Source organism: Alligator sinensis, unplaced genomic scaffold (genome assembly GCF_000455745.1).
Source record: "Alligator sinensis unplaced genomic scaffold, ASM45574v1 scaffold371_1, whole genome shotgun sequence".
Classification (NCBI taxonomy): domain Eukaryota; kingdom Metazoa; phylum Chordata; order Crocodylia; family Alligatoridae; genus Alligator; species Alligator sinensis.
This window is the reverse complement of record NW_005842262.1, coordinates 351,537-358,882: the sequence shown is the minus strand read 5'-3', so window position 1 is coordinate 358,882 and position 7,346 is coordinate 351,537. Positions and strand designations below refer to the sequence as shown.

General features: G+C 51.1%; 1 protein-coding gene across 1 annotated transcript in view; it reads right to left on the bottom strand.

Annotated features, from left to right (window-relative positions):
• LOC112550947 overlaps nucleotides 1–7,346 on the bottom strand; it is a 72,773-nt gene that overhangs the window by 64,602 nt on the left and 825 nt on the right.

Genomic DNA, 7,346 nt, shown 5'->3' with positions numbered 1-7,346 from the left:
TGTTGGTCTTTGAGAGGTGACAGCTTATCTATGGCATTATCCATAAGGGATGGTGTTCTCTACTCAAAAAACAGCTCCTGTTAAGAGCTGGAAAAAAAGGATTACAGAGCTCATGATTTGACTCTTCCCCAGCATTGCAGACAAAAACTTGTAACTTATTAAAGAAATAAGGTTGAGACAACATGTGCAACAGGGGTGTGTGTGTGTGTGCATGCATGCATGTGTGTGGGGGGGGGTCAGGGAGGGAAAGGGGCAGGGAGATAATTCCCAAGGTAACTAGGACAGCCACATGCTGGGAGTGAATTCAAAATGCACCTTCAGAACAGTGAAAGATGGATGTTTGTGACTAATATTTGGAACTGTGTAAACTTAAGTTAATGGCATGAAGAAATACTAACAAGGAGCTGCCAAATGGGAGTTCGAGGTCTTCATTGAAATGGAGATTCATAGCACCAGGATTATTGAAAAGGCACTTCCAGCCACTTCACCCTTACAGCTTGTTTTGCAAGGTGGTAGCTAATAGCAGGAGGGAATTGCAAATACACTAACAAGGCTAATTGCATCCAATAGAGGGGCAAAAGTGTGCATGGATCTGTCAGAAATCAGAGTTTGATATATATAAATCCAGTGGAGTAGGTGAAACAGATAAGCTCCATTTGGTGTATGACTGTGTGTGCTTACACCCATGTATGAAGGTTCCTTACATAAACGCCCTCAGCTTCCCCTCCTTAGGCCTGGGCTAAACTATGAAGGTTTGCTGACCAAAGTCTGTTAGCATCCCTGTACAAGGTGCCCTGAAGCTGACAACCCCAGCTTTGCGTCAGCTGAGTAATCCCCGAAGTGACACAACCCTTAGCCAACACATGGCAGCTGATGAAACAAGAGTAGATGCTCCTTTACGCCTGTTGATGACAGCAATTCTCCAGAGCAACTCCACAGTGCCTTTTGCTGACAACCTTGGCCAGGTTTGAACTTTGTCGATCAAATTCCAAGTGATGAGGAGTCTATGCCTACACTTTAAACCCCCTGCTGTTTTTGACCCCTCCTCATCCCTGTTCTTTTCAGCCAAGTTGTACAAGCAGGCAGCCTGATGAGGCTTGTTAATGCCCTGGCTCCTGCTAGGTGCAAGAGGGCGGCTCTCCTCAGCCTGTAGCCAAAAGCTGCTGTGCAAGCCCAGCTCCAAGGGAACCTCACATAGAGACATTCATAGAGAAAACAAATGTGGAAGCTGAGGGATACAAGTGGGATGAGAAATGGTAGAGGTCCAAGACAAAACCTCTCTGCCAGATGTATCGCAGGGCAGTTCTCTTGAACTAACTCAGTGGAGCTGCCCCAGTGCCTTGCTTCTCTCAAGCAGCTCCACATGACTTTTTCCAGGTGCTTTTCAATTACACACAGAAAATGAGCTGTATGCACTCTAACAATATCTATTTATTTAAATATTTAAGTACTAGAATTAGCTGCCCATGCCCAAAAAAGGCTTGGGGCAGCTTACAATAAAAGCTTACAAGATATTACAAAATAGTATGGAAACACAGTATCTCATTCAATGCACCAAATGCCCCGATGGAAGACAGGTAGGAGAGACCAAACAACAACTGTGCATCAGAATGAACACACATGAAAATCTATTAAAGACAAAAATACCCAGTTACCAGTGCGGGAACATTTCTCAAATCTCTCAGTTCTAATCCGCAAAGGGAATTTACACAACACTTTTTACAGACGAGCCTATGAACTTCACTTCATCAACCTCCTGGATACAAAAAACCATGGACTAAATATAGACATGGGATTTATGAGACATTATAACCTGCCTCACATCCAACTCATCAGGTACCTCTCCACTATTTACCTGCTACATTCATCCTCCTTCCCCCGACCCCCCCAGCCTCTCTCTCACCCACCAACTCCTCAACTTACATCTTCCCTGACTGCCTTTCTCACTTGCATACCAGCCTCTGGCTTCTTTACTACTCATTCCATCCAGGAAGAGCACGCACCAACTGCAGATGCTTCCTCAGCCTGACAAAGGGTATTTATACCCAAAAGCTTGCCAAGAAGAATTTTTCCAACTATCTGAGTTGGTCTAATAAAAGATATCAGATTTACCCAAAGAACCTTTTCTGCCTATGTCCTTAGATGAACACGGCTACAACCTATATTCATATAGAAACACAAAGAAGACTTAAAAACTATTACAGAAACACAGAAACAAAGAATAAAAAACCCAGCTTGGCTAGGTTGTGTTCTGGTATTGCATAGCTATGTTTGGAGGTCTGTATCTGAGCCACTGGAACATGCAGTCCTGAATTCAGCAGCTGCTACTAAGCTATGAGTACGATGGAGGGCCAGGGGGTTGGGGAGCAGGGCACAGTTAGACCCAAGGGCTTAAGTTACCTGAGGGCCTTCCAGCCATGCACATTTTTCTGGGCATGGCAAGGGGTGTGTGTGAGTGATAGAGGGTGGTTCTGGCATCTCCCACAACCATTCATATCCCACCTAAGATCTAATGTGGAATCAGCAAGGTAGTCAAACCCATACTGCCTGGACAATACATGTTGCGCTGTTCTGTCAGAAAAGTAACCCTCCCTCCCCCAGAGTCAGTAACATTTCAGAGGGGGAAAAAAATTCCTTCCTGGCCCCAGGTGGCAAACACCAAAAGGGCTGAGACATGACATGACCAAGGGAGAGAAGGGAGAAGCTGCTTGCTTGTAGCATCTGAGTGGCTTCACTGATGCTGCCCATGGGGCCAAGGTGGGGGAACTGAGGGGCCTGCAGAGGTAAGTGGGGGGAGGGGCTTGTACGGAACCCTCCTCTGCTGTTGCCATGGCAGCATTCGTATCATCGCTCCGGTGCCCTGGGATTCCCTTCAGTTGCTGTCAGAGGCTCCATCAGTGCAGGTGGCTGCTCCTCGTCCTTGCAGACACGTGGGTAAGTGGGACCTGGGGAAAGCTGCCTCCTTTCCTCCCCTGAGCTGTGGTGAACAAGGTCCAAACAGAAGATATTGACTGTGATCCTGGACTGGATTTCATGGTATTTGCACCAACCCAACTCCAGGAACCTGGAATCTGGGGGGTATGGCCACATTGGTCGTCATCAGGGCAAACTCGACTTCTTCCCTTTTGATACGGGCATACGTGAGGCGCAATCTTTGACATCTGAAATGGGATTTCATTTTCAAGAGGTCCCTGTTGTCTCCAGGAAACAGGAGGGGAGCCCTCCTCTGTCTTCTTCACATCACCTGGGCAATGTTCACCACTCAGCACTGACACCCTGGTGTGTGACAGGGGGTACACATCGAAGGTCACCTGAGAAAAGCCTCATAGTCTTCCCTCCTTTCATGGGCAACTGGTGCCTCCTGGGGGGGGAAGGGGTGCGGGGGTGCGGCGGCACGAGTGGCTGATCACCAACCCCACAAGTGCCAGCAGCAGAACTGGAAGTGCTGGTGGTGCTTCTCTTGGCGCCCCAACTCCCAGCTGGTGAGGGCCAATCTTGGGGGGGGCACATGCCTTGCCACGCCCCCACTACGCATTGCCTGTGCCTCCTTTTTCAACCTTAGATTCACCAGAGTCAATGAAGAGTTTTTCTGCCATCTTGTCCCCAGAGATGTAAGCCAGACCTGATCCCAACCCCCAGATTAAGCAAAAGGCTGATTTCTTCAGAGACGGAAGTGGCCCATGCTGGGCCCTGGGCAATAGGAGTGCACAGCATGGGAGCAGCAGCCAGAGGCTCACAGATGCTGGGGAAGGATGTCACCTTTTTTTGGCCACTAACATTAAAATCCTGCTATTGGGCATGAAAAAAGGAGGTGACTTTCTCCTGTCAACAGCAAATCTCCAGCCACTCCTCCTACTCCATGCACCATCCCTGCTTTGTCCTCCTCACTGCTGGAGCCATATTTGGAGCTACTGTAGGGAAGGTCCAGGGTGCATTGGATGGGAGGGTGAGGCACCTGCCCAGCTCCATTACAGTGACCCTGGTTAGGCAGCACTTGGGGGCTCATTCCACTTTCACCTACCATCATTTACGCTACTGACTTCCATACTCATACTGGGGTCAAATTGTGCTAAAGCTCCTGCAAGCTGGGGACATTCAAAACAGTGTCTCTCTCAGTGATGAATTGGAGGTCAAGTGGACTGTGACCTGGGAGTGCCCATCCTTGAGGAGGATTTGGGTTGGACAATTTGCCAACTGACAATCAGGTAACTGACAATCAAGTGTGGCACCCAGGGGCCAGGCAGGTAGGGTGCTCTTTGGGAGCTGGGTGAGGCATTCTTCTCATTGTAGACTTTTGGCTGACAATTGATGTACCTCAGAGGAATCATTATGGCCTTACAGAGGATCCCAGGTGAGGAGAAAATGGCAAATCAAGAGTTTTTCTAGTGTAGCCCAGATATACCCAAGGGTGTACCCTATCTGGGTTCCAACCACTTGGACCTTCAAATGGGATAGGGTCTTCTCCCCCTAAGCCCCCTGGGTGTACCACAGGACCATCCCCCCTGTATATCTGGGGTATGCTCCCCTCCTATCCTGGCGAGTGGAGGGTGTGTGGGGCCTTCCCCCCTGCCCACTCCTCCCAGGGTCCCTTGCCCGGGGGCGCTTCCCCTGCAGAAGACAGGTTCCCAGTAACTCACGGTCCTTCCACTGGGGGCTGTCGATCTGGCCTCTGGGTCCCTGTGCTGATTCAGGCCTCCTGGAGCCATCGGCCTCAAGTTGGGGGCCCTTCCCTCTGGGCCCTGTGCCGGGCACCCAGGGAGCTCCTGCAGGAGCTGAGCCCTCATTCTGGGGGTCTTTCCCCTTTCCGGGCTCTGCTCTGGGCACAGGGTCTCTTTTGGTTTAATACTGAGCCACACTGCAGGGCTCTGGTTACCCAGCCTAGAGCCGGAGATAACTTGAGCAGCCTCAAGCTGCTCTCGAGGTTGACTCTCTGTGCACCGACCTGCGCAGTGTGTGGGGCCCGTGCAGCCTCAAGCTGCTCCCAGGGCCAGCTCTCCATGTGCTGACCTGTGCATTGTTGGGGCCTGAGCAGTTTTGAGCTCCTTCCAGGGCTGGCTCTCTATGCACCACCCCACCCAGCCACGAGCCAGGTTCGCAGGCTCAAGCCACCTCGAGCAGCTCCCAGAACCTGAGCACCATGCACCGATCTATGCACTGTCAAGGCTCAGGCAGGGTCCTGATGACAGTCTTCTGTGGAGCTCCTCTCTCCTTGCCATCTCTTGCCATGTCTGCCCAGCATGCCAAGCATGCTAGGTTCTTATTGACACTGTAAACCCTGCCCTGAAGTCTGCCACATCTGCAAAGCACAGTCTTCAATCTGGTCTAGGGGCTCCTCATCCTCACCCCTCTGAGCAGGGGTGGGACAAGCCCCTCCCAGCTTTATCTGATTGGTGGAAATGTTCCACCAATCCGAAGTGTCCTTCTCCAAGCCTGACTTGGAGAAACAGTGAGCCTGAGACACTAGCAGCGTGTGCAGGATTCAGGAGCTGGGCCTCGTCTGGGGGGGAATGTGGATTAGGAGATGATAAGAAATGCTTATGGTTTAACTTTGCTTGTCTATTTTATTTCCAGTGTAGACCAGCTCTTTCTTACATGGCCCTTCCCATTGGGTGAATCCTAACTTTCAGTTAGGGGCCTACAGAATTCATGGTGGAAGTAGGCTGTGCTGCAGCTCCTTTAATCTTCAAGGTTTCCCTGCACGCTCCCCTTTCCCCACATCGCTGATTGGTGGAGGGGCCCCGCTTGCAGCTCACTTCTGCCCAGCTAGGGAAGCGAAAACTGAGGTTTTAAATATGGCACTGTTTTTGCCTCCCCAGGGCACTGTTTTTTGCCTGGTGTCTCAGGTCATCAACCTCAAACTTTGGGAGGAGCTGCCTGGTGCAGCAGAAAAGGGCGCTGCTGCTCTTAATGGCCCTGACTTTTGCTGTGGTGTTGCTGGACTCAGACAAATCTTAAAGTGCGCAGGACACAGTCACTGGGCACCTGCTCCTGCTGCACCAGTGAGCCCTTTCCTCACCTTCTCCCTTATGCTTAGACTTTGTGCTCAGGCTGGAACCTCTGCCTCACTGGTCAAAGTAAATCAGGAGTGGTGACAACCTGGTCTTGCCTTGAGGATGGGGTCATGTTCTGTCCCAGGCCTGAGTCCATCCTATGCCAAATGTCAGAGTCATGAACAACACATCTGGAAGGAGAGAGAACTCCTCAACCCAGCCTCTCTACACTGTGCTCACCTCAAACAGGTACTGGAGTCTCCCTAACCTTGGGGCTGACTCTAGCAGGCACTTCAGGTGCCTGTCCAAGGATGAGGTGTATTGTTCCTAAGCTTCCTGCAAGGGGAGAGAACTCAGGGTTAATGTCAGGGTAAGTGGGGCTACACCTGCCATGGGGTGGCTGCAGGTTGTTACAGGGAGCCTGGGTGAGACCCCAGACACACTTCCTGGCCTGATCGATGGCTGACCAGTGGTTCCTTGATCCAAGGCCTTCACCTCTCTCTGCACAGCAGAACATGGAAGAGCCAAGCTGTGGCAGATGTCAGCTGAACCTCAAGACAGAGTCCAGGCACAAGAGCACAGAGCATGGCTTGCTCCCACCTCTGACTATCCCCACCCTGATCTCTGCTCCTTGAGCTCTTCCAGGGAGCAGGGGCCAGTGTCACTCCTGTGACTGAAGGCTACAAGGAAGAGAAGGAGAAGGAGGATTTACATCCATTTAGTGGCTCCTGTGGCTCCCACTGCCTATCTGAAAGGTAATCTTGAGGGCAGTCCAGACAAGGTGAGATTCCAAGTAGGGCTCCAGATCTGGCTTGAGTTTTCTGTCAGAAGAGAAGAACCTGTCTTAGACTGAGGTTTTTATGCCCAGTTTTATGTGATGTGGGCAGTACATGCCAGGAAATCAGCCCCAGTTGTTGGAAATGAAAATGGAAGGATCCAGCTGAAGTTGCCGGGTGGGGCATTGCCAAGGTTGGAGCAGGGACCTCTCTCCATGGGGCCCTTCTCCCCATTCTACTTCCCTCCAAGCCACATCTCCTCTGTTGAGGATGTGCAAATCCTTGGAGGGTGACACGCATAAGCTGGAAGCAGGGTCATGTTCTCAGCCCTGAAGTGACAGAACCGGGCAGGGGTCATAGTATCTGTGACTCCAGACAGCAGCCAAGATGTGGAGGCAGAGGTAGCCTGGCTCCAATGGGCGTTTCTCCATCAGAAACAGAGACCCAAAGGATGGGTGTGAGATTCGTGCCCCACTGGGCACAGAGGCTCTTCCTTGTGGGAAAGCACACATTGTGCCAGGCCCAGCCAGTAGGATCTCTCCACACAGCTGGGTCTCATCTCCCAATTCCTTGCCAGGAA